The sequence below is a fragment of the Ceratotherium simum genome, chromosome X, assembly GCF_057802395.1.
Source record: "Ceratotherium simum simum isolate JZ-2026a chromosome X, ASM5780239v1, whole genome shotgun sequence".
Classification (NCBI taxonomy): Eukaryota; Metazoa; Chordata; class Mammalia; order Perissodactyla; family Rhinocerotidae; genus Ceratotherium; species Ceratotherium simum.
This window is the reverse complement of record NC_141940.1, coordinates 33,069,899-33,079,648: the sequence shown is the minus strand read 5'-3', so window position 1 is coordinate 33,079,648 and position 9,750 is coordinate 33,069,899. Positions and strand designations below refer to the sequence as shown.

At 36.6% G+C, this 9,750-nt stretch overlaps 1 long non-coding RNA gene across 1 annotated transcript in view; it reads right to left on the bottom strand.

Moving 5' to 3' along the window:
- Positions 1–1,257: 1,257 nt before the first annotated feature.
- Positions 1,258–9,750, bottom strand: part of LOC147911808 (uncharacterized) — a 110,401-nt gene continuing 101,908 nt past the window's right edge. The window contains exons 7-8 of the long non-coding RNA XR_015550341.1: positions 3,713–3,817; positions 1,258–1,618 (exon numbers count right to left, since the gene is read on the bottom strand). This is a non-coding gene — a long non-coding RNA (uncharacterized LOC147911808). The remainder of the gene's footprint in view (positions 1,619–3,712; positions 3,818–9,750) is intronic.

Below are 9,750 nucleotides of genomic sequence, written 5' to 3'. Positions count from 1 at the left end.
GTTTGTTAGTGTGATGGCCCACAGGCAAATGATAGCCTGTCCACATTTAGCACCTAGCCCTGGGCTTGTTTCACTTATATTAAGTGAAGGCAAATTTGTAGAGACAGAAGGTAGAATGGTGGTTACCAGGGGCTAGAGTGGGGGAAAGGAATGGGTAGTCACTGTTTAATGAGTAAAGAGTTTCTGTTTGGGATGATGAACAAGTTCAGGAAATGGATACTGGTAATGGTTGCACAACATTATGGAAGTACTTAATACCAATGAATTTGACTCTTACAAAAATGGTTAAAATGGTAAATTTTATGTATATTTTACCACAATAAAAAAAATTGGTGATGAAGTAAAATAATATTTACAAAAAAGATACTTTCATACACCATATCAAAAAGCAATTAGGTTTTTGTCACCATGGAAAGTTGTCACCTACTCCACACTATCTGAAAGTTTAAAAATAAATAGAAACATCATTCTCTAAGGACAAAAATAACTAAGATAATAAGGCTCAATAACAAAAAAATACTTAAGTTTATATCTAAGAATGTTTAGTAATTAAGGAGGGTAAAAGAATCAAAATTGCTCTTAATTTGAGAATGTGTCCTATATTATTGTAGTGAGGTGAATGGTGGCCTCTAAAAGGATATGTCCACGTCCAAATCCTTAGAACCCGTGAATATTACCTTATATGGCAAAAGATGTGATTAACTTAAGGATCTTGAGAGGAGGAGCTTATCCTGAGTGATCTGGGTGGGCCCTAAATGCAATCACATGTATCTTTTTAAGAGAGAGGAAGGCGGAGTTTACAAACAGACACACAGAGGGGATGGCCATGTGAACATGGAGCCCATAGAGATGTGGCTGCAAGCCAAGGAATGCCAACAGCCACCTGAAGCTGGAAGAGGCAAGGAAAAGAGCCTCCAAAGGGAGTAGGGCCCTGCCAACGTCTTGATTTTGGACTTCTGGCTTTAAGAATTGAGAGAAAAAGTTTTGTTTTTTTAAACTATCCAGTTTGTAGGAATTTATTAAGGCAGCCTTAAGAAACTAATACAATTAACCTTACACCACTTTATTAATTCCCCTTTGCTTTCTATATGAATTTCATATTCTCTATGGAGTTTCCAATTATTGAGATACTGAACTGAAAGAGGAACAAAAAGATGGTGAGCTCACAAAGGAAAGCAAGAGTCAGCAGTGATATTCTCTAACATTATATAATACTTATACACAAGTATGCAGTTTTCACACATTTATGACCACCAATGGACAGAAGATGCCAAAAACTCTACTCAAAGTTTTCCTTTTGACGAGTTGATTCTCTTAAAGGAGAATGAAGTCATGCAGTTCAAGAATCAATACATGGATTTCAGGTTTATACGTTTATTTCTGCTTCATTTCATAAACAGAGAAGGTGGTGATCCTTGAGGGAGAGATCCTTGAACAAAGGTGATGATGGTGGTGATGGTTTACCACTTACTCCAGGGAAAGTAGTTGGAAGAGGAGGACCAACTTCTCTTGGCAGAGGTGGCGCTGGTAGAGGTGGTGGTGGGGATGGCCCTCTGTCTGCATGTGGATGTGGTGGAAGAAGTCTGGACATTGATGAGCAACATGAGGGCCCATGCTCCTATGATATAAATAATCCAATGTTTAAATGCTTGTAATAAAATATGCAGCAAATAATTCATAACAATAGACATTTGTGTTTTCTTGTAGATTATGCGTTCCTTAATTATCAATATTCAAGGACTTAATAGTACATGCAAAAGACTTGTACAGATATTTGATAAGTGTTTCAAACTCTACACAATGACTACTTCTGCTAACACTCTAATGCTAGGAGAGTTGGCATCCTCAGCAAAAGCTTTGTGAAATACTACTCCAAAAATAATGAAAAATTAGATTTCATGATAAACATATGCAAAGAAGAATTACTCTATATGGCTTGGTATTGTTAGACTAGTTAGTTCAAACATGGATAATTAATACAAGATCATGGGTTTGATCTCTTTGAGGGCCAATTATCTTTACACAAAGAATCTGTTTCATAGTGCCAAGGACCTAGCTGTCTTCTAATATCATAATATCTATGTGCATAGTAATATATGTTTGTCAAATTTTTTACATGTATTATCCATTTTGATACTCATTATAATCTTGTAATGTAGGTAGGGCAAATTTCATCTCACTTCTTGTGGATGAGGAAACTGAAACTCCAAGATTTAAGTGACTGAACAAAGTTCATGCAGTTAGTGTGAAACATGAGTAAGATTTTAATGCAGTTCTCATAACTAATTTAGTTCCCGTACTATTGTAGCAGCCTATCTCCTCATGAATGCATGTCATCTGTCATGAGCTGAGGACAGAACCTTGGGAAATGCCCCATTAGGGGGTGAAAAAAGTGAGTATCTGTCTCCTCAGAGATGTGAAAAGAGAAGTAGGAGGATAGGAAAAAATTGAAAGTAGAAGGATAGAAAAAATAAATTTATGGAAAGGAAACGATAAAATATTATAGTGAAAGAGAATGAAGCTAGGAAAAGGACACCAGATTGGGTCATTTGGAGTTCACTGGTGACTTCTGACATAACTTTTTAGTAGGATAGTGAAAACAGACCAATTTAAGAAACAAACACCTAGTGAGCATCCACTATGTTAAGATGCATTCTTCACTTTCTGTATATTCCCTCTAAACATAAGCTTTCTTGAGGGGAGTACTTAGTTGTAAAGTTTAGACACTCTTATGAAGACCCTAAGTATACATGGAAGCTTTTGTCAAAAGTGGATATATAAAGTTTATAGGCTATTAAATGATAGTAGTTGAGATTCACAGACATCTACAGAGGGCTTTGGGGAACCATTAAAATGATTTTCTTTTTTAAAGGAAATACTATGGACCCAATTAATCATATCATCATGAAAATTTCCTCCCAAAAACCATTTTGCAAGAGATCTATGCATCCCTATGTTCATTGCAGCATTATTCACAACAGCCAAGACATGGAATCAACTCAAATGCTCTTCTATGGATGAATACATAAAGCAGATGTGGTATATATATACAATGGAAAACTACTCAGCCATATAAATAGACAAAATCGTCCCATTTGCAACAACATGGATGGTCCTTGAGGGTATGATGGTAAGCAAAATAAGCCAGACAGAGAAAGAAAAATACTGCATTATTTCAACTCATATGTGGAAGATAAACAAATACATGGAAAAAGAGAGCAGATTAGTGGTTACCGGAGGGGAAAGTGGCTGGGGGTGGGAGAAAGGGGTAAAGGGGGACATACATACAGTGACGGACAAAAGTTAGACTACTGGTGGTGAGCACGATGAAGTCTATTCAGAAATTGATAAATAATGTACACCCGAAATTACACAATGTTATAAACTATTATGATCTCAATAGAATAATTGAAAAAAACCCAATAATAATAAACCTAAACTTAATAACCACTCCCCACAAAGAAAACAGTTTTGCTTGTGTGATATATTCTGTGACAAAACATTCAGGGCAGTTTAAGAAACTAATGTCTGAGTCTTTTCTACACACGAAAATGGTTTATTGTCTTGGAAAATCAAATTGTAGAGTTATTTACACTAAAATGTTAATTTCCCAGAAAGTCTGCTTCTGGTCACATTTTCCTTCCATCTAACAAAATAATTTTCTACCACAAAACTTACTGTGACATACACAATATATATCTAGTTTCATTACCTGAGTTCAACATTGCTGGAATTCTGTTTCAAGCTCTTTGATCTTCGCTTCCTTTTTTTGCATCTCGACTTGAACTTAAGATCAGGCTCTGAATACTTCATTTACCTACAATGATCACCACCATAAATGTAACTTAATAATACAGTTTCGCTAAAGATTCAAACAGTATTATGTATGACATAAATAGAGCATTAAATCTCAGATTCTCAGGCATGGTTATTTTCATGACAATTAGGTACCCAAGTGGGGTGGAGCTAGTGCTGGTGGTGATAGTGGTGATAGTGGTAGTAATGAAGAAATAAGTCCCCAACCAAAGGCAAACAAACCCATTTTCACTCTTAGAAAAGAAAAAAGAAAAAAACAGGTGGACCAAGGAGTGTTTCTTGATTTATCACAGACATTTGTACTGTTTTGCTCTTAAAGTGTAGATCTTAAAAATTAGTACATTTTAATGTTTCATACCACATATTTAAGTTTAATGAATTAGAAAATGAGACCTAAAAATAAGATGTCTTCCAGTAGGTGCATGGATAAACTGTGGTACAACTATGCAATGGATTAAAAGAAATTAGCAATGAAAAGAAATGAACTATGAAGGCAAGAAAAGACATGGAGAAACCTTAAATGCATATTGCAAAGTGAAAGAAACCAATCTGAAAATGCTACATACTGTAGGATTCCAACTATATGACATTCTGGAACAGGCAAACCTGTGCAGATCATTCAAAGGACAGTGGTTGTAAGGGGTTCAGGGTGGGGGAGAGAGGGATGAATAAGTAAGCGGAGCACAGAGGATTTTTAGGGAAGTAAAACTATTGTGTATATCATAATGGTAGATACCTGTCATTATATATTTGTTAAAACCCGTAGAACATACAACACAAAGAATGAACCCTAATGTAAACTATGGACTTTAGTTAAAAATAATATATTAAATTGGCTCATCAATTGTAACAAGTGTATTACACTAATTCAATATGTTAATAGAGGAAACAGGGAGTGGGGTGAGAAATCTCTGTACTTTTTTCAAAAAAGGTCTATTAATTTTTTAAAAAGCTCTCAAGCAGTTCGACTTTTTAACTATATTAACCTTGAAGAGATTGCACTTCTAGAATGCTAAAATTGATGCACCTCAATACAAATTAGAATCTTTCTACCACACCACAAATTGTCTAGCATGCAAAAAGAGGTGCTTTACAAAATCAGACACCAAAATGATATATACCACAACTGCATTTAGTTGAGATGGCTAACCAAAATACTTGTATAAAATTTTAAAAGTGAGATTGTGAGAGGTTAAAACGCAGTGCTAAGCCAGAGAGATCATCTGAATGGTGGACATTCTTCTGTTACATCCTGTCCCAGCACCTACTGTAGGCAGGACTCTAAATAGATCCAAACAAGCCTGAAGTCTTAGAATGAACACTGCTGCAATCCAGCTACAGAAAGATAATATTTATATCTTATTTGTCCTTTGTTGCCACTGTCACTCCAGGTCATTTTAGAAGGTCATACACCTGTCTAAATAATGCCACTTCTGTTTCTAAAAGTGGTTTATCTTCCTATCTAGAATTATCTTTAGAGTTTTTGGAACAATAAAAACTACTTTTACTGTTAATAAATATTAATCCACAGAGTATATTTGACTTTTGGAAACTATAAAAAGTCATTCATATCCAAGTTTGAGGAAAAAGCAGGTGAGCAATCTGAACAATGATAGTTTGGGGTCAAACGTGAAATACTATTTAATAATCCTTTTTTTTATTGTGAAATTTTTGCTGTACATCATTGTTTTTCAGTGAGCATATAAATGCATCCCTCCACCCTTTGTGCCCACCCCCCACCCCCCTAGCCCCTGGTAACCACCAAACAGTTTTCTCTGTCCATGTGTTGGTTTATCTTCCACATATGAGTGAAATCATGCACTCTTTGTCTTTCTCTTTCTGGCTTATTTCGCTTAACACAATACCCTCCAGGCCCATCCATGTTGTTGCGGATGGGATGATTTTGTCTTTTTGTATGCCTGAGTAGTATTCCATTGTATATATATATACCACATCTGCTTTATCCAATCATCAGTAGAGAGACACTTGGGTTGCTTTCATGTCTTGGCTATAGGGAATAATGCTATGATGAACATAGGGGTGCATAAGCCTCTTTGGATTGTTGATTTCAGGTTTGTTGGGTAGAAACCAATAGTGGGATAGCTGGATCATAGGGTATTTCTATTTTTAATTTTTTGAGGAATCTTCATACTGTTTTCCATAGTGGCTGCACCAGTTTCCATTCCCACCAGCAGTGAATGAGGTTTCCTATTTCTCCACAGCATCTCCAGCATTTGTTGTTTTTTGACTTGGTGATTATACCCATTATAACGGGTGTAAGGTGATATCTTAGTGTGGTTTAGATTTGCATTTCCCTGATGATTAGTGATGTTGAACATCTTTTCATGTGCCTATTGGCCATCTGTATGTCTTCTTTGGAGAAGTGTCTGTTCATTTCCTCTGCCCGTTTTTTGATTGGGTTATTTGTTTTTTGTTGTTGTTGTTCAGTTGTGTGAGTTCTTTATATATTATGGAGATTAATCCCTTGTCAGATATATGGTTTGCAAATATTTTTTCCCAGCTGATGGGTTGCCTATTCATTTTGATCCTGGTTTCATTTGTCTTGTAGAAGCTCTTTAATCTGATGAAGTCCCACTTGGTTATTTTTTCTTTTGTTTCCCTTGTCTGAGTAGACATGGAATTCAAAAAGATCCCTTTATGGCTGATGACGAGTAGTGTACTACCTATATTTTCCTCCAGGAGTTTTATAGTTTCAGGTCTCACCTTCAGGTCTTTGATCCATTTTGAGTTAATTTTTGTGTATGGCGAAAGAAGATGCTCTACTTTCATTCTTTTGCAAGTGGCTGTCCAGTTATCCCAGCACCATTTATTGAAGAGACTTTCCTTTCTCCACTGTATGTCCTTAGCTCCTTTGTCAAAGATTAGCTGCCCAGAGATGTGAGGTTTTATTTCTGGACTTTCAATTCTGTTCCATTGATCTGTGTGTCTGTTTTTGTACCAGTACCATGCTGTTTTAATTACTATCACTTTGTAGTATGTTTTTTTTTTTTTGAGGAAGACTGGCTCTGAGCTAACATCTATTGCCAGTCCTCGTCCTTTTTTTTTGCCCCAAAAAGCCCCAGTAGATAGCTGTATGTCATAGTTGCACATCCTTCTAGTTACTGTATGTGGGACGCGGCCTCAGCATGGCCAGAGAAGCGGTGCGCCAGTGCACGCCCAGGATCCGAGCCCGGGCCACCAGTAGCGGAGCCTGCGCACTTAACTGCTAAGCCACAGGGCCGGCCCTGTAGTATGTTTTGAATTCAGGGATTGTGATGCCTCCAGCCTTGTTCTTCTTTTTCAGGATTGCTTTAGCTATATGGGGTCTTTTGTTGCCCTATATGAATGCTAGTATTCTTTGTTCTATTTCTGTGAAGAATGTCCTTGGGATTCTCATTGGGATTGCATTGAATCTGTAGATTGCTTTAGGTAGTATGGACATTTTAACAATGTTTATTCTTCCAATCCAAGTGCATGGAATCATTTTCCATTTCTTTATGTCATCATTGATTTGACTCAGTAATGTCTTATAGTGTTCATTGTATAGGTCTTTCACTTTCTTGGTTAAACTTACTCCTAGATATTTTATTCTTTTTGTTGCTATCGTAAATGGGATTGTCTTCTTGAGTTCTCTTTCTGTTAGTTCATTGTTGGTATATAGAAATGCAACTGATTTCTGTAAGTTGATTTTGTACCCTGCCACTTTGCTGTAGTTGTTGATTATTTCTAATAGTTTTCCAATGGATTCTTTAGGGTTTGCTATATATAAGAACATGTCATCTGCAAACAGTGAGAGTTTCACTACTTCGTTGCCTATTTGGATTCCTTTTATTCCTTTTTCTTGCCTAATTGCTCTGGCCAGAACCTCCAGTACTGTGTTGAATAAGAGTGGTGAGAGTGGGCACCCTTGTCTTGTTCCTGTTTTCAGAGGGATGGCTTTCAGTTTTTCCCCATTGAGTATGATGTTGGCTGTGGGTTTGTCATATATGGCCTTTATTATGTTAAGGTGCTTTCCTTCTATACCCATTTTGTTGAGAGTTTTTATCATAAAGGGATGTTGGATCTTGTCAAAAGCCTTCTCTGCATCTATTGAGATGATCATATGGTTTTTATTCCTCGTTTTGTTAATGTGTTGTATCACATTGATTGATTTGCAGATGTTGAACCATCCCTGTGTCCCTGGTGTAAATCCCACTGGATCATGGTGTATGATCTTTTTAATGTATTGCTGTATTCGGTTTGCCAATATTTTGTTGAGGATTTTTGCATCTATGTCATCAGGGATATTGGTCTGTAGTTTTCCTTCTTAGTATTGTCTTTGCCTGGCTTTGGTATCGGTGATGTTGGCCTCATAGAATGTTTTGAGAAGTGTTCCATCTTCCTCTATTTTTTGGAATAGTTTGAGAAGGATAGGTATTAAGTCTTCTTTGAATGTTTGGTAAAATTCTCCAGAGAAGCCATCTGGTCCTGGAGTTTTATTTTCAGGAGGTTTTTGATTACTGTTTCAACCTCTTTACTTATGATTGGTCTATTCAGGTTATCTATTTCTTCTTGATTCAGTTTTGGGAGATTGTATGAGTCTAGGAATTTATCCATTTCTTCTATATTGTCCAATTTTTTGGCACATAGTTCTTCATAGTATTCTCATATAATTTTTTGTATTTCTCTGGTATCTGTTGTAATTTCTCCTTTTTCATTTCTTTTTTTTTTTTTTTTAGATTTTTATTTATTTATTTTTTCCCTCCAAAGCCCCAGTAGATAGTTGCATGTCATAGCTGCACATCCTTCTAGTTGCTGTATGTGGGACACGGCCTCAGCATGGCCGGAGAAGCAGTGCGTCGGTGCGCGCCCGGGATCCGAACCTGGGTGGCCAGCAGCGGAGCGCACGCACTTAACCGCTAAGCCACGGGGCCGGCCCTCCTTTTTCATTTCTAATTTTACTTATTTGAGCATTCTCTCTTTTTTCTTGGTGAGTCTGGCTAAGGGTGTGTCAATTTTGCTTATCTTCTCAAAGAACCAGCTCTTTGTTTCATTGATCCTTTCTATTGTTTTTTTTAATTTCAATTTCATTTATTTCTGCTCTGATTTTTAGTATTTCCCTCCTTTTGCTGCCTTTAGGCTTTGTTTGTTCTTCTTTTTCTAATTCTGTTAGGCGTAGTTTGAGGTTGCTTATTTGGGCTTTTTCTTGTTTGTTGAGGTGGGCCTGTATTGCTATGAGTTTCCCTCTCAGGACCGCTTTTGCTGCATCCCATATGAGTTGGTATGGTGTATTTTGATTTTCATTTGTCTCCCAATATGCTTTGATTGCTCCTTTAATTTCATCAATGAACCATTGGTTGTTTAGTAGCATGTTGTTGAGTCTCCATGACTTTGTCACTTTCCTGGTTTTTTCCTTGTAGTTGATTTCTAACTTCATGGCATTATAGTCTGAAAAGATGCTTGTTATGATTTCAATCTTCTTAAATTTATATGAGCATGCCTTGTTTCCCAACTTATGATCTATTCTTGAGAATGTTCCATGCACGCTTGAGAAGAATGTGTAATCTGCTGTGTTTGAATGGAGTGCTCTGTATATGTCTATTAAGTCCATCTCATCTAGTTTTTCATTTAGGTCCATTATTTCCTTACTTATTTTCTGTCTGGATGATCTGTCCATTGATGAGAGTGGGGTGTTGAGATCCCCTACTACTATTGTGTTGTTGTTAATATCTCCTTTTAAGTTTGCTAGTAGTTGCTTTATGTACCTTGGTGCTCCTGTATTGGGTGGATATATATTTTAAAATGATATGTCTTCTTGGTGGAGTGTCCCTTTTAACATTATATATTGCCCTTCTTTGTCTCTCATTACATGTTTTATTTTGAAGTCAACATTGTCTCTTATAAGTATGGCAACACCTGCTTTCTTATGTTTGCCATTAGCTTGGAGTATGGTCT